Source organism: Eretmochelys imbricata, chromosome 2 (assembly GCF_965152235.1).
Source record: "Eretmochelys imbricata isolate rEreImb1 chromosome 2, rEreImb1.hap1, whole genome shotgun sequence".
NCBI lineage: Eukaryota > Metazoa > Chordata > Testudines > Cheloniidae > Eretmochelys > Eretmochelys imbricata.
The window spans coordinates 38,280,743-38,308,511 of NC_135573.1; the positions used below are offsets into that span (position 1 = coordinate 38,280,743).

A 27,769-nucleotide genomic window follows, 5' to 3' on the forward strand; every position below is an offset into this window, starting at 1 on the left:
GGTAGAGGAAAGTAGTGGCAAGTGGTGCTTTAAATGCAGCAGATTTCCATCGGCCTGTCTCGCACGAATGGAGTAAAACAGGGCAATGGGCAGAGTGGGAGCGCTAAAGAAGAGCGTGTAACAAAGGAAACAAAAGCCAGTTCCTTCGAGCCGGAGTTGAACCAGCGACCTAAGGATTCCCAGGAGAATTAAACCTACAGTCCTCCGCTCTACCAGCTGAGCTATCGAAGGAAGACAGGAACAAAGAGCCCACAGTGACTCAAGGTGTCAGGCAGAAGTGCCACTGGCACTAACGACTAATTATAGGCTTGCCCGTGCCCAGCCCTTGAAAGGAAGAAGCCACACACACCTATCCCTTCATCCTCACGGCTGCTCCGGTTGCTGGGTAGCCGCCTCGTCTACCCTCAATTCACCCAACGGGAAGCCCGCACACATATACCGCTCAAAGGCTCCCTAACAGGCACGGCACGAAGACAACGCCGCAAGGGAAGAACGGAACGCCGGGGGCGCGACGCTAGCCCTGCCTGCTAGCCGGGACGCCGCATCCTCCCGCTGACCCACAAGCACGCGCAGCACACCGCTGGGACCCCAGCCCTGATTCCCACCCAGAATAGGGACGGTGGTGCAAGGGAAAACCCCTCCGACGCCGGAGCTTCCTGCCTGGCTCGAAAGGGGCCTTTGAAAACACAACTTTTTCTCAGCCCATTTCCCTTCCCCTTCGTCAATAATTGACACATTCCCACTCCCACCCTTTCACACCCGACTCGGCCTCCCACGCCTCCCTCAGGAAAAACAAACACAAAGAGACTCCCAAAAGAAAAGAACTCAGACACACACGCTCCTGAAAGAGAAGCTGCCCCTTTGGCTGCCTGAGGACAAAAGGCTAGCCGCAAAGCCCAGAGTGGACCGGAACGCTCCTTTCTGCGCAGACGTCAAGGGTGTACGTGGGTGCAAGCGGGTGGGGATGAAAAAAAGAGAGCGATGGGAGGGAAAGAGCAGCTGCACCAACAGCAGCAGCTTGGAGAATGCGGGTATCGATCCCGCTACCTCTCACATGCTAAGCGAGCGCTCTACCATTTGAGCTAATTCCCCCTCTACCTCCAAGGTGCCCCACCCCCTCCGCCACCCGCTGTTAACTCAGCACAAACCCCCTCCAGAGAGCTCTTCACCCCGCAAAACAAATTACCTTTACACTTGCCCAGAACCTTGGAAAGGACTCAGCAAGGACACGTGACATAGCAAACAACGCTGCTTCCCTTTCTTGCCTTTAAACAAAATACATCTGTCCAGAGACCATCAGAGAAAGTCACACACGCCCGTGCCTTGCACACCCACACATACCTAACGCCTCCCTTCATGACAACAAGAAGAGCAAAAACTGCCAAGTAAAGGGGACGAGTTGCCTCCCTGCCCGCCTATTCCGTGCACAGGCCAAGGACAGCAAAGCTTCAGATAACCTACGGATAGCCCGGCAGCTCCTTGACAGAAATTCCGCCAGATCGCGCTTCTAGCAATTCTCCGCCAGAAGCCTTTTACACACTCTCTGCAATCACGGTTGCCCCAGAAGAAATCCCAGCTCTACAAATGTGATGGACCAAAGCCCCAAAAGGAAAGAAATGGAACCGCGCCCTCACACTCCTCCATAAAATGACCTTTATGACGCAGAGGAACCATGGACAAAGGGAGAGCAAACCATGGAAACGCACACGTTGCTACAACCATGAGCAGAATAGCCCGCCGTCAGCAGCGCACACGATCGGTTGAGCCTGAAGGACAAGGGACTCTCAGCGACTAAAGGGCCTTTTCTTTTCCCCCTACGTTCTCCTCCTCCCTGCCACCAGAAACTAAGTCCCCCCGGCACCTCTGCCCCACGCAAAAAACACCGAGGACAGCTTGGGGACATAGCTTCGGCCAGTCCATTTTATGACAGAGGCGCCCCGCTACCAGGGTGACAAATGGCACTTCCGAAGCCTGACATCGATAGCTCCATGTCTACGCTGTGAGTGCGGGAGGGCGAAGAAAAAGGAACTCTGCCTATGAAGGCGTAAACCGTGGCCTAGATCCTTGGAAGCAGGTGTGGTAGAGGAAAGTAGTGGCAAGTGGTGCTTTAAATGCAGCAGATTTCCATCGGCCTGTCTCGCACGAATGGAGTAAAACAGGGCAATGGGCAGAGTGGGAGCGCTAAAGAAGAGCGTGTAACAAAGGAAACAAAAGCCAGTTCCTTCGAGCCGGAGTTGAACCAGCGACCTAAGGATTCCCAGGAGAATTAAACCTACAGTCCTCCGCTCTACCAGCTGAGCTATCGAAGGAAGACAGGAACAAAGAGCCCACAGTGACTCAAGGTGTCAGGCAGAAGTGCCACTGGCACTAACGACTAATTATAGGCTTGCCCGTGCCCAGCCCTTGAAAGGAAGAAGCCACACACACCTATCCCTTCATCCTCACGGCTGCTCCGGTTGCTGGGTAGCCGCCTCGTCTACCCTCAATTCACCCAACGGGAAGCCCGCACACATATACCGCTCAAAGGCTCCCTAACAGGCACGGCACGAAGACAACGCCGCAAGGGAAGAACGGAACGCCGGGGGCGCGACGCTAGCCCTGCCTGCTAGCCGGGACGCCGCATCCTCCCGCTGACCCACAAGCACGCGCAGCACACCGCTGGGACCCCAGCCCTGATTCCCACCCAGAATAGGGACGGTGGTGCAAGGGAAAACCCCTCCGACGCCGGAGCTTCCTGCCTGGCTCGAAAGGGGCCTTTGAAAACACAACTTTTTCTCAGCCCATTTCCCTTCCCCTTCGTCAATAATTGACACATTCCCACTCCCACCCTTTCACACCCGACTCGGCCTCCCACGCCTCCCTCAGGAAAAACAAACACAAAGAGACTCCCAAAAGAAAAGAACTCAGACACACACGCTCCTGAAAGAGAAGCTGCCCCTTTGGCTGCCTGAGGACAAAAGGCTAGCCGCAAAGCCCAGAGTGGACCGGAACGCTCCTTTCTGCGCAGACGTCAAGGGTGTACGTGGGTGCAAGCGGGTGGGGATGAAAAAAAGAGAGCGATGGGAGGGAAAGAGCAGCTGCACCAACAGCAGCAGCTTGGAGAATGCGGGTATCGATCCCGCTACCTCTCACATGCTAAGCGAGCGCTCTACCATTTGAGCTAATTCCCCCTCTACCTCCAAGGTGCCCCACCCCCTCCGCCACCCGCTGTTAACTCAGCACAAACCCCCTCCAGAGAGCTCTTCACCCCGCAAAACAAATTACCTTTACACTTGCCCAGAACCTTGGAAAGGACTCAGCAAGGACACGTGACATAGCAAACAACGCTGCTTCCCTTTCTTGCCTTTAAACAAAATACATCTGTCCAGAGACCATCAGAGAAAGTCACACACGCCCGTGCCTTGCACACCCACACATACCTAACGCCTCCCTTCATGACAACAAGAAGAGCAAAAACTGCCAAGTAAAGGGGACGAGTTGCCTCCCTGCCCGCCTATTCCGTGCACAGGCCAAGGACAGCAAAGCTTCAGATAACCTACGGATAGCCCGGCAGCTCCTTGACAGAAATTCCGCCAGATCGCGCTTCTAGCAATTCTCCGCCAGAAGCCTTTTACACACTCTCTGCAATCACGGTTGCCCCAGAAGAAATCCCAGCTCTACAAATGTGATGGACCAAAGCCCCAAAAGGAAAGAAATGGAACCGCGCCCTCACACTCCTCCATAAAATGACCTTTATGACGCAGAGGAACCATGGACAAAGGGAGAGCAAACCATGGAAACGCACACGTTGCTACAACCATGAGCAGAATAGCCCGCCGTCAGCAGCGCACACGATCGGTTGAGCCTGAAGGACAAGGGACTCTCAGCGACTAAAGGGCCTTTTCTTTTCCCCCTACGTTCTCCTCCTCCCTGCCACCAGAAACTAAGTCCCCCCGGCACCTCTGCCCCACGCAAAAAACACCGAGGACAGCTTGGGGACATAGCTTCGGCCAGTCCATTTTATGACAGAGGCGCCCCGCTACCAGGGTGACAAATGGCACTTCCGAAGCCTGACATCGATAGCTCCATGTCTACGCTGTGAGTGCGGGAGGGCGAAGAAAAAGGAACTCTGCCTATGAAGGCGTAAACCGTGGCCTAGATCCTTGGAAGCAGGTGTGGTAGAGGAAAGTAGTGGCAAGTGGTGCTTTAAATGCAGCAGATTTCCATCGGCCTGTCTCGCGCGAATGGAGTAAAACAGGGCAATGGGCAGAGTGGGAGCGCTAAAGAAGAGCGTGTAACAAAGGAAACAAAAGCCAGTTCCTTCGAGCCGGAGTTGAACCAGCGACCTAAGGATTCCCAGGAGAATTAAACCTACAGTCCTCCGCTCTACCAGCTGAGCTATCGAAGGAAGACAGGAACAAAGAGCCCACAGTCACTCAAGGTGTCAGGCAGAAGTGCCACTGGCACTAACGACTAATTATAGGCTTGCCCGTGCCCAGCCCTTGAAAGGAAGAAGCCACACACACCTATCCCTTCATCCTCACGGCTGCCCCGGTTGCTGGGTAGCCGCCTCGTCTACCCTCAATTCACCCAACGGGAAGCCCGCACACATATACCGCTCAAAGGCTCCCTAACAGGCACGGCACGAAGACAACGCCGCAAGGGAAGAACGGAACGCCGGGGGCGCGACGCTAGCCCTGCCTGCTAGCCGGGACGCCGCATCCTCCCGCTGACCCACAAGCACGCGCAGCACACCGCTGGGACCCCAGCCCTGATTCCCACCCAGAATAGGGACGGTGGTGCAAGGGAAAACCCCTCCGACGCCGGAGCTTCCTGCATGGCTCGAAAGGGGCCTTTGAAAACACAACTTTTTCTCAGCCCATTTCCCTTCCCCTTCGTCAATAATTGACACATTCCCACTCCCACCCTTCAACACCCGACTCGGCCTCCCACGCCTCCCTCAGGAAAAACAAACACAAAGAGACTCCCAAAAGAAAAGAACTCAGACACACACGCTCCTGAAAGAGAAGCTGCCCCTTTGGCTGCCTGAGGACAAAAGGCTAGCCGCAAAGCCCAGAGTGGACCGGAACGCTCCTTTCTGCGCAGACGTCAAGGGTGTACGTGGGTGCAAGCGGGTGGGGATGAAAAAAAGAGAGCGATGGGAGGGAAAGAGCAGCTGCACCAACAGCAGCAGCTTGGAGAACGCGGGTATCGATCCCGCTACCTCTCACATGCTAAGCGAGCGCTCTACCATTTGAGCTAATTCCCCCTCTACCTCCAAGGTGCCCCACCCCCTCCGCCACCCGCTGTTAACTCAGCACAAACCCCCTCCAGAGAGCTCTTCACCCCGCAAAACAAATTACCTTTACACTTGCCCAGAACCTGGGAAAGGACTCAGCAAGGACACGTGACATAGCAAACAACGCTGCTTCCCTTTCTTGCCTTTAAACAAAATACACCTGTCCAGAGACCATCAGAGAAAGTCACACACGCCCGTGCCTTGCACACCCACACATACCTAACGCCTCCCTTCATGACAACAAGAAGAGCAAAAACTGCCAAGTAAAGGGGACGAGTTGCCTCCCTGCCCGCCTATTCCGTGCACAGGCCAAGGACAGCAAAGCTTCAGATAATCTACGGATAGCCCGGCAGCTCCTTGACAGAAATTCCGCCAGATCGCGCTTCTAGCAATTCTCCGCCAGAAGCCTTTTACACACTCTCTGCAATCACGGTTGCCCCAGAAGAAATCCCAGCTCTACAAATGTGATGGACCAAAGCCCCAAAAGGAAAGAAATGGAACCGCGCCCTCACACTCCTCCATAAAATGACCTTTATGACGCAGAGGAACCATGGACAAAGGGAGAGCAAACCATGGAAACGCACACGTTGCTACAACCATGAGCAGAATAGCCCGCCGTCAGCAGCGCACACGATCGGTTGAGCCTGAAGGACAAGGGACTCTCAGCGACTAAAGGGCCTTTTCTTTTCCCCCTACGTTCTCCTCCTCCCTGCCACCAGAAACTAACTCCCCCCGGCACCTCTGCCCCACGCAAAAAACACCGAGGACAGCTTGGGGACATAGCTTCGGCCAGTCCATTTTATGACAGAGGCGCCCCGCTACCAGGGTGACAAATGGCACTTCCGAAGCCTGACATCGATAGCTCCATGTCTACGCTGTGAGTGCGGGAGGGCGAAGAAAAAGGAACTCTGCCTATGAAGGCGTAAACCGTGGCCTAGATCCTTGGAAGCAGGTGTGGTAGAGGAAAGTAGTGGCAAGTGGTGCTTTAAATGCAGCAGATTTCCATCGGCCTGTCTCGCACGAATGGAGTAAAACAGGGCAATGGGCAGAGTGGGAGCGCTAAAGAAGAGCGTGTAACAAAGGAAACAAAAGCCAGTTCCTTCGAGCCGGAGTTGAACCAGCGACCTAAGGATTCCCAGGAGAATTAAACCTACAGTCCTCCGCTCTACCAGCTGAGCTATCGAAGGAAGACAGGAACAAAGAGCCCACAGTGACTCAAGGTGTCAGGCAGTAGTGCCACTGGCACTAACGACTAATTATAGGCTTGCCCGTGCCCAGCCCTTGAAAGGAAGAAGCCACACACACCTATCCCTTCATCCTCATGGCTGCTCCGGTTGCTGGGTAGCCGCCTCGTCTACCCTCAATTCACCCAACGGGAAGCCCGCACACATATACCGCTCAAAGGCTCCCTAACAGGCACGGCACGAAGACAATGCCGCAAGGGAAGAACGGAACGCCGGGGGCGCGACGCTAGCCCTGCCTGCTAGCCGGGACGCCGCATCCTCCCGCTGACCCACAAGCACGCGCAGCACACCGCTGGGACCCCAGCCCTGATTCCCACCCAGAATAGGGATGGTGGTGCAAGGGAAAACCCCTCCGACGCCGGAGCTTCCTGCCTGGCTCGAAAGGGGCCTTTGAAAACACAACTTTTTCTCAGCCCATTTCCCTTCCCCTTCGTCAATAATTGACACATTCCCACTCCCACCCTTTCACACCCGACTCGGCCTCCCACGCCTCCCTCAGGAAAAACAAACACAAAGAGACTCCCAAAAGAAAAGAACTCAGACACACACGCTCCTGAAAGAGAAGCTGCCCCTTTGGCTGCCTGAGGACAAAAGGCTAGCCGCAAAGCCCAGAGTGGACCGGAACGCTCCTTTCTGCGCAGACGTCAAGGGTGTACGTGGGTGCAAGCGGGTGGGGATGAAAAAAAGAGAGCGATGGGAGGGAAAGAGCAGCTGCACCAACTAAAGCAGCTTGGAGAATGCGGGTATCGATCCCGCTACCTCTCACATGCTAAGCGAGCGCTCTACCATTTGAGCTAATTCCCCCTCTACCTCCAAGGTGCCCCACCCCCTCCGCCACCCGCTGTTAACTCAGCACAAACCCCCTCCAGAGAGCTCTTCACCCCGCAAAACAAATTACCTTTACACTTGCCCAGAACCTTGGAAAGGACTCAGCAAGGACACGTGACATAGCAAACAACGCTGCTTCCCTTTCTTGCCTTTAAACAAAATACACCTGTCCAGAGACCATCAGAGAAAGTCACACACGCCCGTGCCTTGCACACCCACACATACCTAACGACTCCCTTCATGACAACAAGAAGAGCAAAAACTGCCAAGTAAAGGGGACGAGTTGCCTCCCTGCCCGCCTATTCCGTGCACAGGCCAAGGACAGCAAAGCTTCAGATAATCTACGGATAGCCCGGCAGCTCCTTGACAGAAATTCCGCCAGATCGCGCTTCTAGCAATTCTCCGCCAGAAGCCTTTTACACACTCTCTGCAATCACGGTTGCCCCAGAAGAAATCCCAGCTCTACAAATGTGATGGACCAAAGCCCCAAAAGGAAAGAAATGGAACCGCGCCCTCACACTCCTCCATAAAATGACCTTTATGACGCAGAGGAACCATGGACAAAGGGAGAGCAAACCATGGAAACGCACACGTTGCTACAACCATGAGCAGAATAGCCCGCCGTCAGCAGCGCACACGATCGGTTGAGCCTGAAGGACAAGGGACTCTCAGCGACTAAAGGGCCTTTTCTTTTCCCCCTACGTTCTCCTCCTCCCTGCCACCAGAAACTAAGTCCCCCCGGCACCTCTGCCCCACGCAAAAAACACCGAGGACAGCTTGGGGACATAGCTTCGGCCAGTCCATTTTATGACAGAGGCGCCCCGCTACCAGGGTGACAAATGGCACTTCCGAAGCCTGACATCGATAGCTCCATGTCTACGCTGTGAGTGCGGGAGGGCGAAGAAAAAGGAACTCTGCCTATGAAGGCGTAAACCGTGGCCTAGATCCTTGGAAGCAGGTGTGGTAGAGGAAAGTAGTGGCAAGTGGTGCTTTAAATGCAGCAGATTTCCATCGGCCTGTCTCGCGCGAATGGAGTAAAACAGGGCAATGGGCAGAGTGGGAGCGCTAAAGAAGAGCGTGTAACAAAGGAAACAAAAGCCAGTTCCTTCGAGCCGGAGTTGAACCAGCGACCTAAGGATTCCCAGGAGAATTAAACCTACAGTCCTCCGCTCTACCAGCTGAGCTATCGAAGGAAGACAGGAACAAAGAGCCCACAGTGACTCAAGGTGTCAGGCAGAAGTGCCACTGGCACTAACGACTAATTATAGGCTTGCCCGTGCCCAGCCCTTGAAAGGAAGAAGCCACACACACCTATCCCTTCATCCTCACGGCTGCTCCGGTTGCTGGGTAGCCGCCTCGTCTACCCTCAATTCACCCAACGGGAAGCCCGCACACATATACCGCTCAAAGGCTCCCTAACAGGCACGGCACGAAGACAACGCCGCAAGGGAAGAACGGAACGCCGGGGGCGCGACGCTAGCCCTGCCTGCTAGCCGGGACGCCGCATCCTCCCGCTGACCCACAAGCACGCGCAGCACACCGCTGGGACCCCAGCCCTGATTCCCACCCAGAATAGGGACGGTGGTGCAAGGGAAAACCCCTCCGACGCCGGAGCTTCCTGCCTGGCTCGAAAGGGGCCTTTGAAAACACAACTTTTTCTCAGCCCATTTCCCTTCCCCTTCGTCAATAATTGACACATTCCCACTCCCACCCTTTCACACCCGACTCGGCCTCCCACGCCTCCCTCAGGAAAAACAAACACAAAGAGACTCCCAAAAGAAAAGAACTCAGACACACACGCTCCTGAAAGAGAAGCTGCCCCTTTGGCTGCCTGAGGACAAAAGGCTAGCCGCAAAGCCCAGAGTGGACCGGAACGCTCCTTTCTGCGCAGACGTCAAGGGTGTACGTGGGTGCAAGCGGGTGGGGATGAAAAAAAGAGAGCGATGGGAGGGAAAGAGCAGCTGCACCAACAGCAGCAGCTTGGAGAATGCGGGTATCGATCCCGCTACCTCTCACATGCTAAGCGAGCGCTCTACCATTTGAGCTAATTCCCCCTCTACCTCCAAGGTGCCCCACCCCCTCCGCCACCCGCTGTTAACTCAGCACAAACCCCCTCCAGAGAGCTCTTCACCCCGCAAAACAAATTACCTTTACACTTGCCCAGAACCTTGGAAAGGACTCAGCAAGGACACGTGACATAGCAAACAACGCTGCTTCCCTTTCTTGCCTTTAAACAAAATACATCTGTCCAGAGACCATCAGAGAAAGTCACACACGCCCGTGCCTTGCACACCCACACATACCTAACGCCTCCCTTCATGACAACAAGAAGAGCAAAAACTGCCAAGTAAAGGGGACGAGTTGCCTCCCTGCCCGCCTATTCCGTGCACAGGCCAAGGACAGCAAAGCTTCAGATAACCTACGGATAGCCCGGCAGCTCCTTGACAGAAATTCCGCCAGATCGCGCTTCTAGCAATTCTCCGCCAGAAGCCTTTTACACACTCTCTGCAATCACGGTTGCCCCAGAAGAAATCCCAGCTCTACAAATGTGATGGACCAAAGCCCCAAAAGGAAAGAAATGGAACCGCGCCCTCACACTCCTCCATAAAATGACCTTTATGACGCAGAGGAACCATGGACAAAGGGAGAGCAAACCATGGAAACGCACACGTTGCTACAACCATGAGCAGAATAGCCCGCCGTCAGCAGCGCACACGATCGGTTGAGCCTGAAGGACAAGGGACTCTCAGCGACTAAAGGGCCTTTTCTTTTCCCCCTACGTTCTCCTCCTCCCTGCCACCAGAAACTAAGTCCCCCCGGCACCTCTGCCCCACGCAAAAAACACCGAGGACAGCTTGGGGACATAGCTTCGGCCAGTCCATTTTATGACAGAGGCGCCCCGCTACCAGGGTGACAAATGGCACTTCCGAAGCCTGACATCGATAGCTCCATGTCTACGCTGTGAGTGCGGGAGGGCGAAGAAAAAGGAACTCTGCCTATGAAGGCGTAAACCGTGGCCTAGATCCTTGGAAGCAGGTGTGGTAGAGGAAAGTAGTGGCAAGTGGTGCTTTAAATGCAGCAGATTTCCATCGGCCTGTCTCGCGCGAATGGAGTAAAACAGGGCAATGGGCAGAGTGGGAGCGCTAAAGAAGAGCGTGTAACAAAGGAAACAAAAGCCAGTTCCTTCGAGCCGGAGTTGAACCAGCGACCTAAGGATTCCCAGGAGAATTAAACCTACAGTCCTCCGCTCTACCAGCTGAGCTATCGAAGGAAGACAGGAACAAAGAGCCCACAGTGACTCAAGGTGTCAGGCAGAAGTGCCACTGGCACTAACGACTAATTATAGGCTTGCCCGTGCCCAGCCCTTGAAAGGAAGAAGCCACACACACCTATCCCTTCATCCTCACGGCTGCTCCGGTTGCTGGGTAGCCGCCTCGTCTACCCTCAATTCACCCAACGGGAAGCCCGCACACATATACCGCTCAAAGGCTCCCTAACAGGCACGGCACGAAGACAACGCCGCAAGGGAAGAACGGAACGCCGGGGGCGCGACGCTAGCCCTGCCTGCTAGCCGGGACGCCGCATCCTCCCGCTGACCCACAAGCACGCGCAGCACACCGCTGGGACCCCAGCCCTGATTCCCACCCAGAATAGGGACGGTGGTGCAAGGGAAAACCCCTCCGACGCCGGAGCTTCCTGCCTGGCTCGAAAGGGGCCTTTGAAAACACAACTTTTTCTCAGCCCATTTCCCTTCCCCTTCGTCAATAATTGACACATTCCCACTCCCACCCTTTCACACCCGACTCGGCCTCCCACGCCTCCCTCAGGAAAAACAAACACAAAGAGACTCCCAAAAGAAAAGAACTCAGACACACACGCTCCTGAAAGAGAAGCTGCCCCTTTGGCTGCCTGAGGACAAAAGGCTAGCCGCAAAGCCCAGAGTGGACCGGAACGCTCCTTTCTGCGCAGACGTCAAGGGTGTACGTGGGTGCAAGCGGGTGGGGATGAAAAAAAGAGAGCGATGGGAGGGAAAGAGCAGCTGCACCAACAGCAGCAGCTTGGAGAATGCGGGTATCGATCCCGCTACCTCTCACATGCTAAGCGAGCGCTCTACCATTTGAGCTAATTCCCCCTCTACCTCCAAGGTGCCCCACCCCCTCCGCCACCCGCTGTTAACTCAGCACAAACCCCCTCCAGAGAGCTCTTCACCCCGCAAAACAAATTACCTTTACACTTGCCCAGAACCTTGGAAAGGACTCAGCAAGGACACGTGACATAGCAAACAACGCTGCTTCCCTTTCTTGCCTTTAAACAAAATACATCTGTCCAGAGACCATCAGAGAAAGTCACACACGCCCGTGCCTTGCACACCCACACATACCTAACGCCTCCCTTCATGACAACAAGAAGAGCAAAAACTGCCAAGTAAAGGGGACGAGTTGCCTCCCTGCCCGCCTATTCCGTGCACAGGCCAAGGACAGCAAAGCTTCAGATAACCTACGGATAGCCCGGCAGCTCCTTGACAGAAATTCCGCCAGATCGCGCTTCTAGCAATTCTCCGCCAGAAGCCTTTTACACACTCTCTGCAATCACGGTTGCCCCAGAAGAAATCCCAGCTCTACAAATGTGATGGACCAAAGCCCCAAAAGGAAAGAAATGGAACCGCGCCCTCACACTCCTCCATAAAATGACCTTTATGACGCAGAGGAACCATGGACAAAGGGAGAGCAAACCATGGAAACGCACACGTTGCTACAACCATGAGCAGAATAGCCCGCCGTCAGCAGCGCACACGATCGGTTGAGCCTGAAGGACAAGGGACTCTCAGCGACTAAAGGGCCTTTTCTTTTCCCCCTACGTTCTCCTCCTCCCTGCCACCAGAAACTAAGTCCCCCCGGCACCTCTGCCCCACGCAAAAAACACCGAGGACAGCTTGGGGACATAGCTTCGGCCAGTCCATTTTATGACAGAGGCGCCCCGCTACCAGGGTGACAAATGGCACTTCCGAAGCCTGACATCGATAGCTCCATGTCTACGCTGTGAGTGCGGGAGGGCGAAGAAAAAGGAACTCTGCCTATGAAGGCGTAAACCGTGGCCTAGATCCTTGGAAGCAGGTGTGGTAGAGGAAAGTAGTGGCAAGTGGTGCTTTAAATGCAGCAGATTTCCATCGGCCTGTCTCGCGCGAATGGAGTAAAACAGGGCAATGGGCAGAGTGGGAGCGCTAAAGAAGAGCGTGTAACAAAGGAAACAAAAGCCAGTTCCTTCGAGCCGGAGTTGAACCAGCGACCTAAGGATTCCCAGGAGAATTAAACCTACAGTCCTCCGCTCTACCAGCTGAGCTATCGAAGGAAGACAGGAACAAAGAGCCCACAGTCACTCAAGGTGTCAGGCAGAAGTGCCACTGGCACTAACGACTAATTATACGCTTGCCCGTGCCCAGCCCTTGAAAGGAAGAAGCCACACACACCTATCCCTTCATCCTCACGGCTGCCCCGGTTGCTGGGTAGCCGCCTCGTCTACCCTCAATTCACCCAACGGGAAGCCCGCACACATATACCGCTCAAAGGCTCCCTAACAGGCACGGCACGAAGACAACGCCGCAAGGGAAGAACGGAACGCCGGGGGCGCGACGCTAGCCCTGCCTGCTAGCCGGGACGCCGCATCCTCCCGCTGACCCACAAGCACGCGCAGCACACCGCTGGGACCCCAGCCCTGATTCCCACCCAGAATAGGGACGGTGGTGCAAGGGAAAACCCCTCCGACGCCGGAGCTTCCTGCCTGGCTCGAAAGGGGCCTTTGAAAACACAACTTTTTCTCAGCCCATTTCCCTTCCCCTTCGTCAATAATTGACACATTCCCACTCCCACCCTTTCACACCCGACTCGGCCTCCCACGCCTCCCTCAGGAAAAACAAACACAAAGAGACTCCCAAAAGAAAAGAACTCAGACACACACGCTCCTGAAAGAGAAGCTGCCCCTTTGGCTGCCTGAGGACAAAAGGCTAGCCGCAAAGCCCAGAGTGGACCGGAACGCTCCTTTCTGCGCAGACGTCAAGGGTGTACGTGGGTGCAAGCGGGTGGGGATGAAAAAAAGAGAGCGATGGGAGGGAAAGAGCAGCTGCACCAACAAAAGCAGCTTGGAGAATGCGGGTATCGATCCCGCTACCTCTCACATGCTAAGCGAGCGCTCTACCATTTGAGCTAATTCCCCCTCTACCTCCAAGGTGCCCCACCCCCTCCGCCACCCGCTGTTAACTCAGCACAAACCCCCTCCAGAGAGCTCTTCACCCCGCAAAACAAATTACCTTTACACTTGCCCAGAACCTTGGAAAGGACTCAGCAAGGACACGTGACATAGCAAACAACGCTGCTTCCCTTTCTTGCCTTTAAACAAAATACATCTGTCCAGAGACCATCAGAGAAAGTCACACACGCCCGTGCCTTGCACACCCACACATACCTAACGCCTCCCTTCATGACAACAAGAAGAGCAAAAACTGCCAAGTAAAGGGGACGAGTTGCCTCCCTGCCCGCCTATTCCGTGCACAGGCCAAGGACAGCAAAGCTTCAGATAACCTACGGATAGCCCGGCAGCTCCTTGACAGAAATTCCGCCAGATCGCGCTTCTAGCAATTCTCCGCCAGAAGCCTTTTACACACTCTCTGCAATCACGGTTGCCCCAGAAGAAATCCCAGCTCTACAAATGTGATGGACCAAAGCCCCAAAAGGAAAGAAATGGAACCGCGCCCTCACACTCCTCCATAAAATGACCTTTATGACGCAGAGGAACCATGGACAAAGGGAGAGCAAACCATGGAAACGCACACGTTGCTACAACCATGAGCAGAATAGCCCGCCGTCAGCAGCGCACACGATCGGTTGAGCCTGAAGGACAAGGGACTCTCAGCGACTAAAGGGCCTTTTCTTTTCCCCCTACGTTCTCCTCCTCCCTGCCACCAGAAACTAAGTCCCCCCGGCACCTCTGCCCCACGCAAAAAACACCGAGGACAGCTTGGGGACATAGCTTCGGCCAGTCCATTTTATGACAGAGGCGCCCCGCTACCAGGGTGACAAATGGCACTTCCGAAGCCTGACATCGATAGCTCCATGTCTACGCTGTGAGTGCGGGAGGGCGAAGAAAAAGGAACTCTGCCTATGAAGGCGTAAACCGTGGCCTAGATCCTTGGAAGCAGGTGTGGTAGAGGAAAGTAGTGGCAAGTGGTGCTTTAAATGCAGCAGATTTCCATCGGCCTGTCTCGCGCGAATGGAGTAAAACAGGGCAATGGGCAGAGTGGGAGCGCTAAAGAAGAGCGTGTAACAAAGGAAACAAAAGCCAGTTCCTTCGAGCCGGAGTTGAACCAGCGACCTAAGGATTCCCAGGAGAATTAAACCTACAGTCCTCCGCTCTACCAGCTGAGCTATCGAAGGAAGACAGGAACAAAGAGCCCACAGTCACTCAAGGTGTCAGGCAGAAGTGCCACTGGCACTAACGACTAATTATACGCTTGCCCGTGCCCAGCCCTTGAAAGGAAGAAGCCACACACACCTATCCCTTCATCCTCACGGCTGCCCCGGTTGCTGGGTAGCCGCCTCGTCTACCCTCAATTCACCCAACGGGAAGCCCGCACACATATACCGCTCAAAGGCTCCCTAACAGGCACGGCACGAAGACAACGCCGCAAGGGAAGAACGGAACGCCGGGGGCGCGACGCTAGCCCTGCCTGCTAGCCGGGACGCCGCATCCTCCCGCTGACCCACAAGCACGCGCAGCACACCGCTGGGACCCCAGCCCTGATTCCCACCCAGAATAGGGACGGTGGTGCAAGGGAAAACCCCTCCGACGCCGGAGCTTCCTGCCTGGCTCGAAAGGGGCCTTTGAAAACACAACTTTTTCTCAGCCCATTTCCCTTCCCCTTCGTCAATAATTGACACATTCCCACTCCCACCCTTTCACACCCGACTCGGCCTCCCACGCCTCCCTCAGGAAAAACAAACACAAAGAGACTCCCAAAAGAAAAGAACTCAGACACACACGCTCCTGAAAGAGAAGCTGCCCCTTTGGCTGCCTGAGGACAAAAGGCTAGCCGCAAAGCCCAGAGTGGACCGGAACGCTCCTTTCTGCGCAGACGTCAAGGGTGTACGTGGGTGCAAGCGGGTGGGGATGAAAAAAAGAGAGCGATGGGAGGGAAAGAGCAGCTGCACCAACAGCAGCAGCTTGGAGAATGTGGGTATCGATCCCGCTACCTCTCACATGCTAAGCGAGCGCTCTACCATTTGAGCTAATTCCCCCTCTACCTCCAAGGTGCCCCACCCCCTCCGCCACCCACTGTTAACTCAGCACAAACCCCCTCCAGAGAGCTCTTCACCCCGCAAAACAAATTACCTTTACACTTGCCCAGAACCTTGGAAAGGACTCAGCAAGGACACGTGACATAGCAAACAACGCTGCTTCCCTTTCTTGCCTTTAAACAAAATACATCTGTCCAGAGACCATCAGAGAAAGTCACACACGCCCGTGCCTTGCACACCCACACATACCTAACGCCTCCCTTCATGACAACAAGAAGAGCAAAAACTGCCAAGTAAAGGGGACGAGTTGCCTCCCTGCCCGCCTATTCCGTGCACAGGCCAAGGACAGCAAAGCTTCAGATAACCTACGGATAGCCCGGCAGCTCCTTGACAGAAATTCCGCCAGATCGCGCTTCTAGCAATTCTCCGCCAGAAGCCTTTTACACACTCTCTGCAATCACGGTTGCCCCAGAAGAAATCCCAGCTCTACAAATGTGATGGACCAAAGCCCCAAAAGGAAAGAAATGGAACCGCGCCCTCACACTCCTCCATAAAATGACCTTTATGACGCAGAGGAACCATGGACAAAGGGAGAGCAAACCATGGAAACGCACACGTTGCTACAACCATGAGCAGAATAGCCCGCCGTCAGCAGCGCACACGATCGGTTGAGCCTGAAGGACAAGGGACTCTCAGCGACTAAAGGGCCTTTTCTTTTCCCCCTATGTTCTCCTCCTCCCTGCCACCAGAAACTAACTCCCCCCGGCACCTCTGCCCCACGCAAAAAACACCGAGGACAGCTTGGGGACATAGCTTCGGCCAGTCCATTTTATGACAGAGGCGCCCCGCTACCAGGGTGACAAATGGCACTTCCGAAGCCTGACATCGATAGCTCCATGTCTACGCTGTGAGTGCGGGAGGGCGAAGAAAAAGGAACTCCGCCTATGAAGGCGTAAACCGTGGCCTAGATCCTTGGAAGCAGGTGTGGTAGAGGAAAGTAGTGGCAAGTGGTGCTTTAAATGCAGCAGATTTCCATCGGCCTGTCTCGCACGAATGGAGTAAAACAGGGCAATGGGCAGAGTGGGAGCGCTAAAGAAGAGCGTGTAACAAAGGAAACAAAAGCCAGTTCCTTCGAGCCGGAGTTGAACCAGCGACCTAAGGATTCCCAGGAGAATTAAACCTACAGTCCTCCGCTCTACCAGCTGAGCTATCGAAGGAAGACAGGAACAAAGAGCCCACAGTGACTCAAGGTGTCAGGCAGAAGTGCCACTGGCACTAACGACTAATTATAGGCTTGCCCGTGCCCAGCCCTTGAAAGGAAGAAGCCACACACACCTATCCCTTCATCCTCACGGCTGCTCCGGTTGCTGGGTAGCCGCCTCGTCTACCCTCAATTCACCCAACGGGAAGCCCGCACACATATACCGCTCAAAGGCTCCCTAACAGGCACGGCACGAAGACAACGCCGCAAGGGAAGAACGGAACGCCGGGGGCGCGACGCTAGCCCTGCCTGCTAGCCGGGACGCCGCATCCTCCCGCTGACCCACAAGCACGCGCAGCACACCGCTGGGACCCCAGCCCTGATTCCCACCCAGAATAGGGACGGTGGTGCAAGGGAAAACCCCTCCGACGCCGGAGCTTCCTGCCTGGCTCGAAAGGGGCCTTTGAAAACACAACTTTTTCTCAGCCCATTTCCCTTCCCCTTCGTCAATAATTGACACATTCCCACTCCCACCCTTTCACACCCGACTCGGCCTCCCACGCCTCCCTCAGGAAAAACAAACACAAAGAGACTCCCAAAAGAAAAGAACTCAGACACACACGCTCCTGAAAGAGAAGCTGCCCCTTTGGCTGCCTGAGGACAAAAGGCTAGCCGCAAAGCCCAGAGTGGACCGGAACGCTCCTTTCTGCGCAGACGTCAAGGGTGTACGTGGGTGCAAGCGGGTGGGGATGAAAAAAAGAGAGCGATGGGAGGGAAAGAGCAGCTGCACCAACAGCAGCAGCTTGGAGAATGCGGGTATCGATCCCGCTACCTCTCACATGCTAAGCGAGCGCTCTACCATTTGAGCTAATTCCCCCTCTACCTCCAAGGTGCCCCACCCCCTCCGCCACCCGCTGTTAACTCAGCACAAACCCCCTCCAGAGATCTCTTCACCCCGCAAAACAAATTACCTTTACACTTGCCCAGAACCTGGGAAAGGACTCAGCAAGGACACGTGACATAGCAAACAACGCTGCTTCCCTTTCTTGCCTTTAAACAAAATACACCTGTCCAGAGACCATCAGAGAAAGTCACACACGCCCGTGCCTTGCACACCCACACATACCTAACGCCTCCCTTCATGACAACAAGAAGAGCAAAAACTGCCAAGTAAAGGGGACGAGTTGCCTCCCTGCCCGCCTATTCCGTGCACAGGCCAAGGACAGCAAAGCTTCAGATAATCTACGGATAGCCCGGCAGCTCCTTGACAGAAATTCCGCCAGATCGCGCTTCTAGCAATTCTCCGCCAGAAGCCTTTTACACACTCTCTGCAATCACGGTTGCCCCAGAAGAAATCCCAGCTCTACAAATGTGATGGACCAAAGCCCCAAAAGGAAAGAAATGGAACCGCGCCCTCACACTCCTCCATAAAATGACCTTTATGACGCAGAGGAACCATGGACAAAGGGAGAGCAAACCATGGAAACGCACACGTTGCTACAACCATGAGCAGAATAGCCCGCCGTCAGCAGCGCACACGATCGGTTGAGCCTGAAGGACAAGGGACTCTCAGCGACTAAAGGGCCTTTTCTTTTCCCCCTATGTTCTCCTCCTCCCTGCCACCAGAAACTAACTCCCCCCGGCACCTCTGCCCCACGCAAAAAACACCGAGGACAGCTTGGGGACATAGCTTCGGCCAGTCCATTTTATGACAGAGGCGCCCCGCTACCAGGGTGACAAATGGCACTTCCGAAGCCTGACATCGATAGCTCCATGTCTACGCTGTGAGTGCGGGAGGGCGAAGAAAAAGGAACTCCGCCTATGAAGGCGTAAACCGTGGCCTAGATCCTTGGAAGCAGGTGTGGTAGAGGAAAGTAGTGGCAAGTGGTGCTTTAAATGCAGCAGATTTCCATCGGCCTGTCTCGCACGAATGGAGTAAAACAGGGCAATGGGCAGAGTGGGAGCGCTAAAGAAGAGCGTGTAACAAAGGAAACAAAAGCCAGTTCCTTCGAGCCGGAGTTGAACCAGCGACCTAAGGATTCCCAGGAGAATTAAACCTACAGTCCTCCGCTCTACCAGCTGAGCTATCGAAGGAAGACAGGAACAAAGAGCCCACAGTGACTCAAGGTGTCAGGCAGAAGTGCCACTGGCACTAACGACTAATTATAGGCTTGCCCGTGCCCAGCCCTTGAAAGGAAGAAGCCACACACACCTATCCCTTCATCCTCACGGCTGCTCCGGTTGCTGGGTAGCCGCCTCGTCTACCCTCAATTCACCCAACGGGAAGCCCGCACACATATACCGCTCAAAGGCTCCCTAACAGGCACGGCACGAAGACAACGCCGCAAGGGAAGAACAGAACGCCGGGGGCGCGACGCTAGCCCTGCCTGCTAGCCGGGACGCCGCATCCTCCCGCTGACCCACAAGCACGCGCAGCACACCGCTGGGACCCCAGCCCTGATTCCCACCCAGAATAGGGACGGTGGTGCAAGGGAAAACCCCTCCGACGCCGGAGCTTCCTGCCTGGCTCGAAAGGGGCCTTTGAAAACACAACTTTTTCTCAGCCCATTTCCCTTCCCCTTCGTCAATAATTGACACATTCCCACTCCCACCCTTTCACACCCGACTCGGCCTCCCACGCCTCCCTCAGGAAAAACAAACACAAAGAGACTCCCAAAAGAAAAGAACTCAGACACACACGCTCCTGAAAGAGAAGCTGCCCCTTTGGCTGCCTGAGGACAAAAGGCTAGCCGCAAAGCCCAGAGTGGACCGGAACGCTCCTTTCTGCGCAGACGTCAAGGGTGTACGTGGGTGCAAGCGGGTGGGGATGAAAAAAAGAGAGCGATGGGAGGGAAAGAGCAGCTGCACCAACAGCAGCAGCTTGGAGAATGCGGGTATCGATCCCGCTACCTCTCACATGCTAAGCGAGCGCTCTACCATTTGAGCTAATTCCCCCTCTACCTCCAAGGTGCCCCACCCCCTCCGCCACCCGCTGTTAACTCAGCACAAACCCCCTCCAGAGAGCTCTTCACCCCGCAAAACAAATTACCTTTACACTTGCCCAGAACCTTGGAAAGGACTCAGCAAGGACACGTGACATAGCAAACAACGCTGCTTCCCTTTCTTGCCTTTAAACAAAATACACCTGTCCAGAGACCATCAGAGAAAGTCACACACGCCCGTGCCTTGCACACCCACACATACCTAACGCCTCCCTTCATGACAACAAGAAGAGCAAAAACTGCCAAGTAAAGGGGACGAGTTGCCTCCCTGCCCGCCTATTCCGTGCACAGGCCAAGGACAGCAAAGCTTCAGATAATCTACGGATAGCCCGGCAGCTCCTTGACAGAAATTCCGCCAGATCGCGCTTCTAGCAATTCTCCGCCAGAAGCCTTTTACACACTCTCTGCAATCACGGTTGCCCCAGAAGAAATCCCAGCTCTACAAATGTGATGGACCAAAGCCCCAAAAGGAAAGAAATGGAACCGCGCCCTCACACTCCTCCATAAAATGACCTTTATGACGCAGAGGAACCATGGACAAAGGGAGAGCAAACCATGGAAACGCACACGTTGCTACAACCATGAGCAGAATAGCCCGCCGTCAGCAGCGCACACGATCGGTTGAGCCTGAAGGACAAGGGACTCTCAGCGACTAAAGGGCCTTTTCTTTTCCCCCTACGTTCTCCTCCTCCCTGCCACCAGAAACTAAGTCCCCCCGGCACCTCTGCCCCACGCAAAAAACACCGAGGACAGCTTGGGGACATAGCTTCGGCCAGTCCATTTTATGACAGAGGCGCCCCGCTACCAGGGTGACAAATGGCACTTCCGAAGCCTGACATCGATAGCTCCATGTCTACGCTGTGAGTGCGGGAGGGCGAAGAAAAAGGAACTCTGCCTATGAAGGCGTAAACCGTGGCCTAGATCCTTGGAAGCAGGTGTGGTAGAGGAAAGTAGTGGCAAGTGGTGCTTTAAATGCAGCAGATTTCCATCGGCCTGTCTCGCACGAATGGAGTAAAACAGGGCAATGGGCAGAGTGGGAGCGCTAAAGAAGAGCGTGTAACAAAGGAAACAAAAGCCAGTTCCTTCGAGCCGGAGTTGAACCAGCGACCTAAGGATTCCCAGGAGAATTAAACCTACAGTCCTCCGCTCTACCAGCTGAGCTATCGAAGGAAGACAGGAACAAAGAGCCCACAGTGACTCAAGGTGTCAGGCAGAAGTGCCACTGGCACTAACGACTAATTATAGGCTTGCCCGTGCCCAGCCCTTGAAAGGAAGAAGCCACACACACCTATCCCTTCATCCTCACGGCTGCTCCGGTTGCTGGGTAGCCGCCTCGTCTACCCTCAATTCACCCAACGGGAAGCCCGCACACATATACCGCTCAAAGGCTCCCTAACAGGCACGGCACGAAGACAACGCCGCAAGGGAAGAACGGAACGCCGGGGGCGCGACGCTAGCCCTGCCTGCTAGCCGGGACGCCGCATCCTCCCGCTGACCCACAAGCACGCGCAGCACACCGCTGGGACCCCAGCCCTGATTCCCACCCAGAATAGGGACGGTGGTGCAAGGGAAAACCCCTCCGACGCCGGAGCTTCCTGCCTGGCTCGAAAGGGGCCTTTGAAAACACAACTTTTTCTCAGCCCATTTCCCTTCCCCTTCGTCAATAATTGACACATTCCCACTCCCACCCTTTCACACCCGACTCGGCCTCCCACGCCTCCCTCAGGAAAAACAAACACAAAGAGACTCCCAAAAGAAAAGAACTCAGACACACACGCTCCTGAAAGAGAAGCTGCCCCTTTGGCTGCCTGAGGACAAAAGGCTAGCCGCAAAGCCCAGAGTGGACCGGAACGCTCCTTTCTGCGCAGACGTCAAGGGTGTACGTGGGTGCAAGCGGGTGGGGATGAAAAAAAGAGAGCGATGGGAGGGAAAGAGCAGCTGCACCAACAGCAGCAGCTTGGAGAATGCGGGTATCGATCCCGCTACCTCTCACATGCTAAGCGAGCGCTCTACCATTTGAGCTAATTCCCCCTCTACCTCCAAGGTGCCCCACCCCCTCCGCCACCCGCTGTTAACTCAGCACAAACCCCCTCCAGAGAGCTCTTCACCCCGCAAAACAAATTACCTTTACACTTGCCCAGAACCTTGGAAAGGACTCAGCAAGGACACGTGACATAGCAAACAACGCTGCTTCCCTTTCTTGCCTTTAAACAAAATACACCTGTCCAGAGACCATCAGAGAAAGTCACACACGCCCGTGCCTTGCACACCCACACATACCTAACGCCTCCCTTCATGACAACAAGAAGAGCAAAAACTGCCAAGTAAAGGGGACGAGTTGCCTCCCTGCCCGCCTATTCCGTGCACAGGCCAAGGACAGCAAAGCTTCAGATAATCTACGGATAGCCCGGCAGCTCCTTGACAGAAATTCCGCCAGATCGCGCTTCTAGCAATTCTCCGCCAGAAGCCTTTTACACACTCTCTGCAATCACGGTTGCCCCAGAAGAAATCCCAGCTCTACAAATGTGATGGACCAAAGCCCCAAAAGGAAAGAAATGGAACCGCGCCCTCACACTCCTCCATAAAATGACCTTTATGACGCAGAGGAACCATGGACAAAGGGAGAGCAAACCATGGAAACGCACACGTTGCTACAACCATGAGCAGAATAGCCCGCCGTCAGCAGCGCACACGATCGGTTGAGCCTGAAGGACAAGGGACTCTCAGCGACTAAAGGGCCTTTTCTTTTCCCCCTACGTTCTCCTCCTCCCTGCCACCAGAAACTAAGTCCCCCCGGCACCTCTGCCCCACGCAAAAAACACCGAGGACAGCTTGGGGACATAGCTTCGGCCAGTCCATTTTATGACAGAGGCGCCCCGCTACCAGGGTGACAAATGGCACTTCCGAAGCCTGACATCGATAGCTCCATGTCTACGCTGTGAGTGCGGGAGGGCGAAGAAAAAGGAACTCTGCCTATGAAGGCGTAAACCGTGGCCTAGATCCTTGGAAGCAGGTGTGGTAGAGGAAAGTAGTGGCAAGTGGTGCTTTAAATGCAGCAGATTTCCATCGGCCTGTCTCGCACGAATGGAGTAAAACAGGGCAATGGGCAGAGTGGGAGCGCTAAAGAAGAGCGTGTAACAAAGGAAACAAAAGCCAGTTCCTTCGAGCCGGAGTTGAACCAGCGACCTAAGGATTCCCAGGAGAATTAAACCTACAGTCCTCCGCTCTACCAGCTGAGCTATCGAAGGAAGACAGGAACAAAGAGCCCACAGTGACTCAAGGTGTCAGGCAGAAGTGCCACTGGCACTAACGACTAATTATAGGCTTGCCCGTGCCCAGCCCTTGAAAGGAAGAAGCCACACACACCTATCCCTTCATCCTCACGGCTGCTCCGGTTGCTGGGTAGCCGCCTCGTCTACCCTCAATTCACCCAACGGGAAGCCCGCACACATATACCGCTCAAAGGCTCCCTAACAGGCACGGCACGAAGACAACGCCGCAAGGGAAGAACGGAACGCCGGGGGCGCGACGCTAGCCCTGCCTGCTAGCCGGGACGCCGCATCCTCCCGCTGACCCACAAGCACGCGCAGCACACCGCTGGGACCCCAGCCCTGATTCCCACCCAGAATAGGGACGGTGGTGCAAGGGAAAACCCCTCCGACGCCGGAGCTTCCTGCCTGGCTCGAAAGGGGCCTTTGAAAACACAACTTTTTCTCAGCCCATTTCCCTTCCCCTTCGTCAATAATTGACACATTCCCACTCCCACCCTTTCACACCCGACTCGGCCTCCCACGCCTCCCTCAGGAAAAACAAACACAAAGAGACTCCCAAAAGAAAAGAACTCAGACACACACGCTCCTGAAAGAGAAGCTGCCCCTTTGGCTGCCTGAGGACAAAAGGCTAGCCGCAAAGCCCAGAGTGGACCGGAACGCTCCTTTCTGCGCAGACGTCAAGGGTGTACGTGGGTGCAAGCGGGTGGGGATGAAAAAAAGAGAGCGATGGGAGGGAAAGAGCAGCTGCACCAACAGCAGCAGCTTGGAGAATGCGGGTATCGATCCCGCTACCTCTCACATGCTAAGCGAGCGCTCTACCATTTGAGCTAATTCCCCCTCTACCTCCAAGGTGCCCCACCCCCTCCGCCACCCGCTGTTAACTCAGCACAAACCCCCTCCAGAGAGCTCTTCACCCCGCAAAACAAATTACCTTTACACTTGCCCAGAACCTTGGAAAGGACTCAGCAAGGACACGTGACATAGCAAACAACGCTGCTTCCCTTTCTTGCCTTTAAACAAAATACACCTGTCCAGAGACCATCAGAGAAAGTCACACACGCCCGTGCCTTGCACACCCACACATACCTAACGCCTCCCTTCATGACAACAAGAAGAGCAAAAACTGCCAAGTAAAGGGGACGAGTTGCCTCCCTGCCCGCCTATTCCGTGCACAGGCCAAGGACAGCAAAGCTTCAGATAACCTACGGATAGCCCGGCAGCTCCTTGACAGAAATTCCGCCAGATCGCGCTTCTAGCAATTCTCCGCCAGAAGCCTTTTACACACTCTCTGCAATCACGGTTGCCCCAGAAGAAATCCCAGCTCTACAAATGTGATGGACCAAAGCCCCAAAAGGAAAGAAATGGAACCGCGCCCTCACACTCCTCCATAAAATGACCTTTATGACGCAGAGGAACCATGGACAAAGGGAGAGCAAACCATGGAAACGCACACGTTGCTACAACCATGAGCAGAATAGCCCGCTGTCAGCAGCGCACACGATCGGTTGAGCCTGAAGGACAAGGGACTCTCAGCGACTAAAGGGCCTTTTCTTTTCCCCCTACGTTCTCCTCCTCCCTGCCACCAGAAACTAAGTCCCCCCGGCACCTCTGCCCCACGCAAAAAACACCGAGGACAGCTTGGGGACATAGCTTCGGCCAGTCCATTTTATGACAGAGGCGCCCCGCTACCAGGGTGACAAATGGCACTTCCGAAGCCTGACATCGATAGCTCCATGTCTACGCTGTGAGTGCGGGAGGGCGAAGAAAAAGGAACTCTGCCTATGAAGGCGTAAACCGTGGCCTAGATCCTTGGAAGCAGGTGTGGTAGAGGAAAGTAGTGGCAAGTGGTGCTTTAAATGCAGCAGATTTCCATCGGCCTGTCTCGCACGAATGGAGTAAAACAGGGCAATGGGCAGAGTGGGAGCGCTAAAGAAGAGAGTGTAACAAAGGAAACAAAAGCCAGTTCCTTCGAGCCGGAGTTGAACCAGCGACCTAAGGATTCCCAGGAGAATTAAACCTACAGTCCTCCGCTCTACCAGCTGAGCTATCGAAGGAAGACAGGAACAAAGAGCCCACAGTGACTCAAGGTGTCAGGCAGAAGTGCCACTGGCACTAACGACTAATTATAGGCTTGCCCGTGCCCAGCCCTTGAAAGGAAGAAGCCACACACACCTATCCCTTCATCCTCACGGCTGCTCCGGTTGCTGGGTAGCCGCCTCGTCTACCCTCAATTCACCCAACGGGAAGCCCGCACACATATACCGCTCAAAGGCTCCCTAACAGGCACGGCACGAAGACAACGCCGCAAGGGAAGAACGGAACGCCGGGGGCGCGACGCTAGCCCTGCCTGCTAGCCGGGACGCCGCATCCTCCCGCTGACCCACAAGCACGCGCAGCACACCGCTGGGACCCCAGCCCTGATTCCCACCCAGAATAGGGACGGTGGTGCAAGGGAAAACCCCTCCGACGCCGGAGCTTCCTGCCTGGCTCGAAAGGGGCCTTTGAAAACACAACTTTTTCTCAGCCCATTTCCCTTCCCCTTCGTCAATAATTGACACATTCCCACTCCCACCCTTTCACACCCGACTCGGCCTCCCACGCCTCCCTCAGGAAAAACAAACACAAAGAGACTCCCAAAAGAAAAGAACTCAGACACACACGCTCCTGAAAGAGAAGCTGCCCCTTTGGCTGCCTGAGGACAAAAGGCTAGCCGCAAAGCCCAGAGTGGACCGGAACGCTCCTTTCTGCGCAGACGTCAAGGGTGTACGTGGGTGCAAGCGGGTGGGGATGAAAAAAAGAGAGCGATGGGAGGGAAAGAGCAGCTGCACCAACAGCAGCAGCTTGGAGAATGCGGGTATCGATCCCGCTACCTCTCACATGCTAAGCGAGCGCTCTACCATTTGAGCTAATTCCCCCTCTACCTCCAAGGTGCCCCACCCCCTCCGCCACCCGCTGTTAACTCAGCACAAACCCCCTCCAGAGAGCTCTTCACCCCGCAAAACAAATTACCTTTACACTTGCCCAGAACCTTGGAAAGGACTCAGCAAGGACACGTGACATAGCAAACAACGCTGCTTCCCTTTCTTGCCTTTAAACAAAATACACCTGTCCAGAGACCATCAGAGAAAGTCACACACGCCCGTGCCTTGCACACCCACACATACCTAACGCCTCCCTTCATGACAACAAGAAGAGCAAAAACTGCCAAGTAAAGGGGACGAGTTGCCTCCCTGCCCGCCTATTCCGTGCACAGGCCAAGGACAGCAAAGCTTCAGATAATCTACGGATAGCCCGGCAGCTCCTTGACAGAAATTCCGCCAGATCGCGCTTCTAGCAATTCTCCGCCAGAAGCCTTTTACACACTCTCTGCAATCACGGTTGCCCCAGAAGAAATCCCAGCTCTACAAATGTGATGGACCAAAGCCCCAAAAGGAAAGAAATGGAACCGCGCCCTCACACTCCTCCATAAAATGACCTTTATGACGCAGAGGAACCATGGACAAAGGGAGAGCAAACCATGGAAACGCACACGTTGCTACAACCATGAGCAGAATAGCCCGCCGTCAGCAGCGCACACGATCGGTTGAGCCTGAAGGACAAGGGACTCTCAGCGACTAAAGGGCCTTTTCTTTTCCCCCTACGTTCTCCTCCTCCCTGCCACCAGAAACTAAGTCCCCCCGGCACCTCTGCCCCACGCAAAAAACACCGAGGACAGCTTGGGGACATAGCTTCGGCCAGTCCATTTTATGACAGAGGCGCCCCGCTACCAGGGTGACAAATGGCACTTCCGAAGCCTGACATCGATAGCTCCATGTCTACGCTGTGAGTGCGGGAGGGCGAAGAAAAAGGAACTCTGCCTATGAAGGCGTAAACCGTGGCCTAGATCCTTGGAAGCAGGTGTGGTAGAGGAAAGTAGTGGCAAGTGGTGCTTTAAATGCAGCAGATTTCCATCGGCCTGTCTCGCACGAATGGAGTAAAACAGGGCAATGGGCAGAGTGGGAGCGCTAAAGAAGAGCGTGTAACAAAGGAAACAAAAGCCAGTTCCTTCGAGCCGGAGTTGAACCAGCGACCTAAGGATTCCCAGGAGAATTAAACCTACAGTCCTCCGCTCTACCAGCTGAGCTATCGAAGGAAGACAGGAACAAAGAGCCCACAGTGACTCAAGGTGTCAGGCAGAAGTGCCACTGGCACTAACGACTAATTATAGGCTTGCCCGTGCCCAGCCCTTGAAAGGAAGAAGCCACACACACCTATCCCTTCATCCTCACGGCTGCTCCGGTTGCTGGGTAGCCGCCTCGTCTACCCTCAATTCACCCAACGGGAAGCCCGCACACATATACCGCTCAAAGGCTCCCTAACAGGCACGGCACGAAGACAACGCCGCAAGGGAAGAACGGAACGCCGGGGGCGCGACGCTAGCCCTGCCTGCTAGCCGGGACGCCGCATCCTCCCGCTGACCCACAAGCACGCGCAGCACACCGCTGGGACCCCAGCCCTGATTCCCACCCAGAATAGGGACGGTGGTGCAAGGGAAAACCCCTCCGACGCCGGAGCTTCCTGCCTGGCTCGAAAGGGGCCTTTGAAAACACAACTTTTTCTCAGCCCATTTCCCTTCCCCTTCGTCAATAATTGACACATTCCCACTCCCACCCTTTC

The 27,769-nt window shown here is 54.9% G+C and overlaps 25 non-coding genes across 25 annotated transcripts; all 25 read right to left on the reverse strand.

Moving 5' to 3' along the window:
- Nucleotides 1-141: 141 nt before the first annotated feature.
- On the reverse strand, nucleotides 142-231 carry TRNAY-GUA (transfer RNA tyrosine (anticodon GUA)). Its single transcript is given in 2 exon segments — nucleotides 142-177; nucleotides 195-231. It is a non-coding gene; the product is annotated as a tRNA-Tyr (tRNA).
- Nucleotides 232-1,019: 788 nt separating this feature from the next.
- On the reverse strand, nucleotides 1,020-1,092 carry TRNAA-AGC (transfer RNA alanine (anticodon AGC)). The gene has a single exon. It is a non-coding gene; the product is annotated as a tRNA-Ala (tRNA).
- Nucleotides 1,093-2,219: 1,127 nt separating this feature from the next.
- TRNAY-GUA (transfer RNA tyrosine (anticodon GUA)) lies at nucleotides 2,220-2,309 on the reverse strand. Its single transcript is given in 2 exon segments — nucleotides 2,220-2,255; nucleotides 2,273-2,309. It is a non-coding gene; the product is annotated as a tRNA-Tyr (tRNA).
- A 788-nt stretch (nucleotides 2,310-3,097) lies between these two features.
- TRNAA-AGC (transfer RNA alanine (anticodon AGC)) lies at nucleotides 3,098-3,170 on the reverse strand. The gene has a single exon. It is a non-coding gene; the product is annotated as a tRNA-Ala (tRNA).
- Nucleotides 3,171-4,297: 1,127 nt separating this feature from the next.
- TRNAY-GUA (transfer RNA tyrosine (anticodon GUA)) lies at nucleotides 4,298-4,387 on the reverse strand. The gene is given in 2 exon segments: nucleotides 4,298-4,333; nucleotides 4,351-4,387. It is a non-coding gene; the product is annotated as a tRNA-Tyr (tRNA).
- Nucleotides 4,388-6,375: 1,988 nt separating this feature from the next.
- TRNAY-GUA (transfer RNA tyrosine (anticodon GUA)) lies at nucleotides 6,376-6,465 on the reverse strand. The gene is given in 2 exon segments: nucleotides 6,376-6,411; nucleotides 6,429-6,465. It is a non-coding gene; the product is annotated as a tRNA-Tyr (tRNA).
- Nucleotides 6,466-7,253: 788 nt separating this feature from the next.
- Nucleotides 7,254-7,326, reverse strand: TRNAA-AGC (transfer RNA alanine (anticodon AGC)). The gene has a single exon. It is a non-coding gene; the product is annotated as a tRNA-Ala (tRNA).
- A 1,127-nt stretch (nucleotides 7,327-8,453) lies between these two features.
- Nucleotides 8,454-8,543, reverse strand: TRNAY-GUA (transfer RNA tyrosine (anticodon GUA)). Its single transcript is given in 2 exon segments — nucleotides 8,454-8,489; nucleotides 8,507-8,543. It is a non-coding gene; the product is annotated as a tRNA-Tyr (tRNA).
- Nucleotides 8,544-9,331: 788 nt separating this feature from the next.
- TRNAA-AGC (transfer RNA alanine (anticodon AGC)) lies at nucleotides 9,332-9,404 on the reverse strand. The gene has a single exon. It is a non-coding gene; the product is annotated as a tRNA-Ala (tRNA).
- A 1,127-nt stretch (nucleotides 9,405-10,531) lies between these two features.
- Nucleotides 10,532-10,621, reverse strand: TRNAY-GUA (transfer RNA tyrosine (anticodon GUA)). Its single transcript is given in 2 exon segments — nucleotides 10,532-10,567; nucleotides 10,585-10,621. It is a non-coding gene; the product is annotated as a tRNA-Tyr (tRNA).
- Nucleotides 10,622-11,409: 788 nt separating this feature from the next.
- Nucleotides 11,410-11,482, reverse strand: TRNAA-AGC (transfer RNA alanine (anticodon AGC)). Its single transcript has one exon. It is a non-coding gene; the product is annotated as a tRNA-Ala (tRNA).
- Nucleotides 11,483-12,609: 1,127 nt separating this feature from the next.
- TRNAY-GUA (transfer RNA tyrosine (anticodon GUA)) lies at nucleotides 12,610-12,699 on the reverse strand. Its single transcript is given in 2 exon segments — nucleotides 12,610-12,645; nucleotides 12,663-12,699. It is a non-coding gene; the product is annotated as a tRNA-Tyr (tRNA).
- Nucleotides 12,700-13,487: 788 nt separating this feature from the next.
- TRNAA-AGC (transfer RNA alanine (anticodon AGC)) lies at nucleotides 13,488-13,560 on the reverse strand. The gene has a single exon. It is a non-coding gene; the product is annotated as a tRNA-Ala (tRNA).
- Nucleotides 13,561-14,687: 1,127 nt separating this feature from the next.
- TRNAY-GUA (transfer RNA tyrosine (anticodon GUA)) lies at nucleotides 14,688-14,777 on the reverse strand. The gene is given in 2 exon segments: nucleotides 14,688-14,723; nucleotides 14,741-14,777. It is a non-coding gene; the product is annotated as a tRNA-Tyr (tRNA).
- Nucleotides 14,778-16,765: 1,988 nt separating this feature from the next.
- Nucleotides 16,766-16,855, reverse strand: TRNAY-GUA (transfer RNA tyrosine (anticodon GUA)). Its single transcript is given in 2 exon segments — nucleotides 16,766-16,801; nucleotides 16,819-16,855. It is a non-coding gene; the product is annotated as a tRNA-Tyr (tRNA).
- Nucleotides 16,856-17,643: 788 nt separating this feature from the next.
- On the reverse strand, nucleotides 17,644-17,716 carry TRNAA-AGC (transfer RNA alanine (anticodon AGC)). Its single transcript has one exon. It is a non-coding gene; the product is annotated as a tRNA-Ala (tRNA).
- A 1,127-nt stretch (nucleotides 17,717-18,843) lies between these two features.
- On the reverse strand, nucleotides 18,844-18,933 carry TRNAY-GUA (transfer RNA tyrosine (anticodon GUA)). Its single transcript is given in 2 exon segments — nucleotides 18,844-18,879; nucleotides 18,897-18,933. It is a non-coding gene; the product is annotated as a tRNA-Tyr (tRNA).
- A 788-nt stretch (nucleotides 18,934-19,721) lies between these two features.
- TRNAA-AGC (transfer RNA alanine (anticodon AGC)) lies at nucleotides 19,722-19,794 on the reverse strand. Its single transcript has one exon. It is a non-coding gene; the product is annotated as a tRNA-Ala (tRNA).
- A 1,127-nt stretch (nucleotides 19,795-20,921) lies between these two features.
- Nucleotides 20,922-21,011, reverse strand: TRNAY-GUA (transfer RNA tyrosine (anticodon GUA)). Its single transcript is given in 2 exon segments — nucleotides 20,922-20,957; nucleotides 20,975-21,011. It is a non-coding gene; the product is annotated as a tRNA-Tyr (tRNA).
- Nucleotides 21,012-21,799: 788 nt separating this feature from the next.
- Nucleotides 21,800-21,872, reverse strand: TRNAA-AGC (transfer RNA alanine (anticodon AGC)). Its single transcript has one exon. It is a non-coding gene; the product is annotated as a tRNA-Ala (tRNA).
- Nucleotides 21,873-22,999: 1,127 nt separating this feature from the next.
- TRNAY-GUA (transfer RNA tyrosine (anticodon GUA)) lies at nucleotides 23,000-23,089 on the reverse strand. The gene is given in 2 exon segments: nucleotides 23,000-23,035; nucleotides 23,053-23,089. It is a non-coding gene; the product is annotated as a tRNA-Tyr (tRNA).
- Nucleotides 23,090-23,877: 788 nt separating this feature from the next.
- On the reverse strand, nucleotides 23,878-23,950 carry TRNAA-AGC (transfer RNA alanine (anticodon AGC)). The gene has a single exon. It is a non-coding gene; the product is annotated as a tRNA-Ala (tRNA).
- A 1,127-nt stretch (nucleotides 23,951-25,077) lies between these two features.
- Nucleotides 25,078-25,167, reverse strand: TRNAY-GUA (transfer RNA tyrosine (anticodon GUA)). The gene is given in 2 exon segments: nucleotides 25,078-25,113; nucleotides 25,131-25,167. It is a non-coding gene; the product is annotated as a tRNA-Tyr (tRNA).
- A 788-nt stretch (nucleotides 25,168-25,955) lies between these two features.
- Nucleotides 25,956-26,028, reverse strand: TRNAA-AGC (transfer RNA alanine (anticodon AGC)). Its single transcript has one exon. It is a non-coding gene; the product is annotated as a tRNA-Ala (tRNA).
- Nucleotides 26,029-27,155: 1,127 nt separating this feature from the next.
- On the reverse strand, nucleotides 27,156-27,245 carry TRNAY-GUA (transfer RNA tyrosine (anticodon GUA)). The gene is given in 2 exon segments: nucleotides 27,156-27,191; nucleotides 27,209-27,245. It is a non-coding gene; the product is annotated as a tRNA-Tyr (tRNA).
- Between the last annotated feature and the right edge of the window lie 524 nt (nucleotides 27,246-27,769).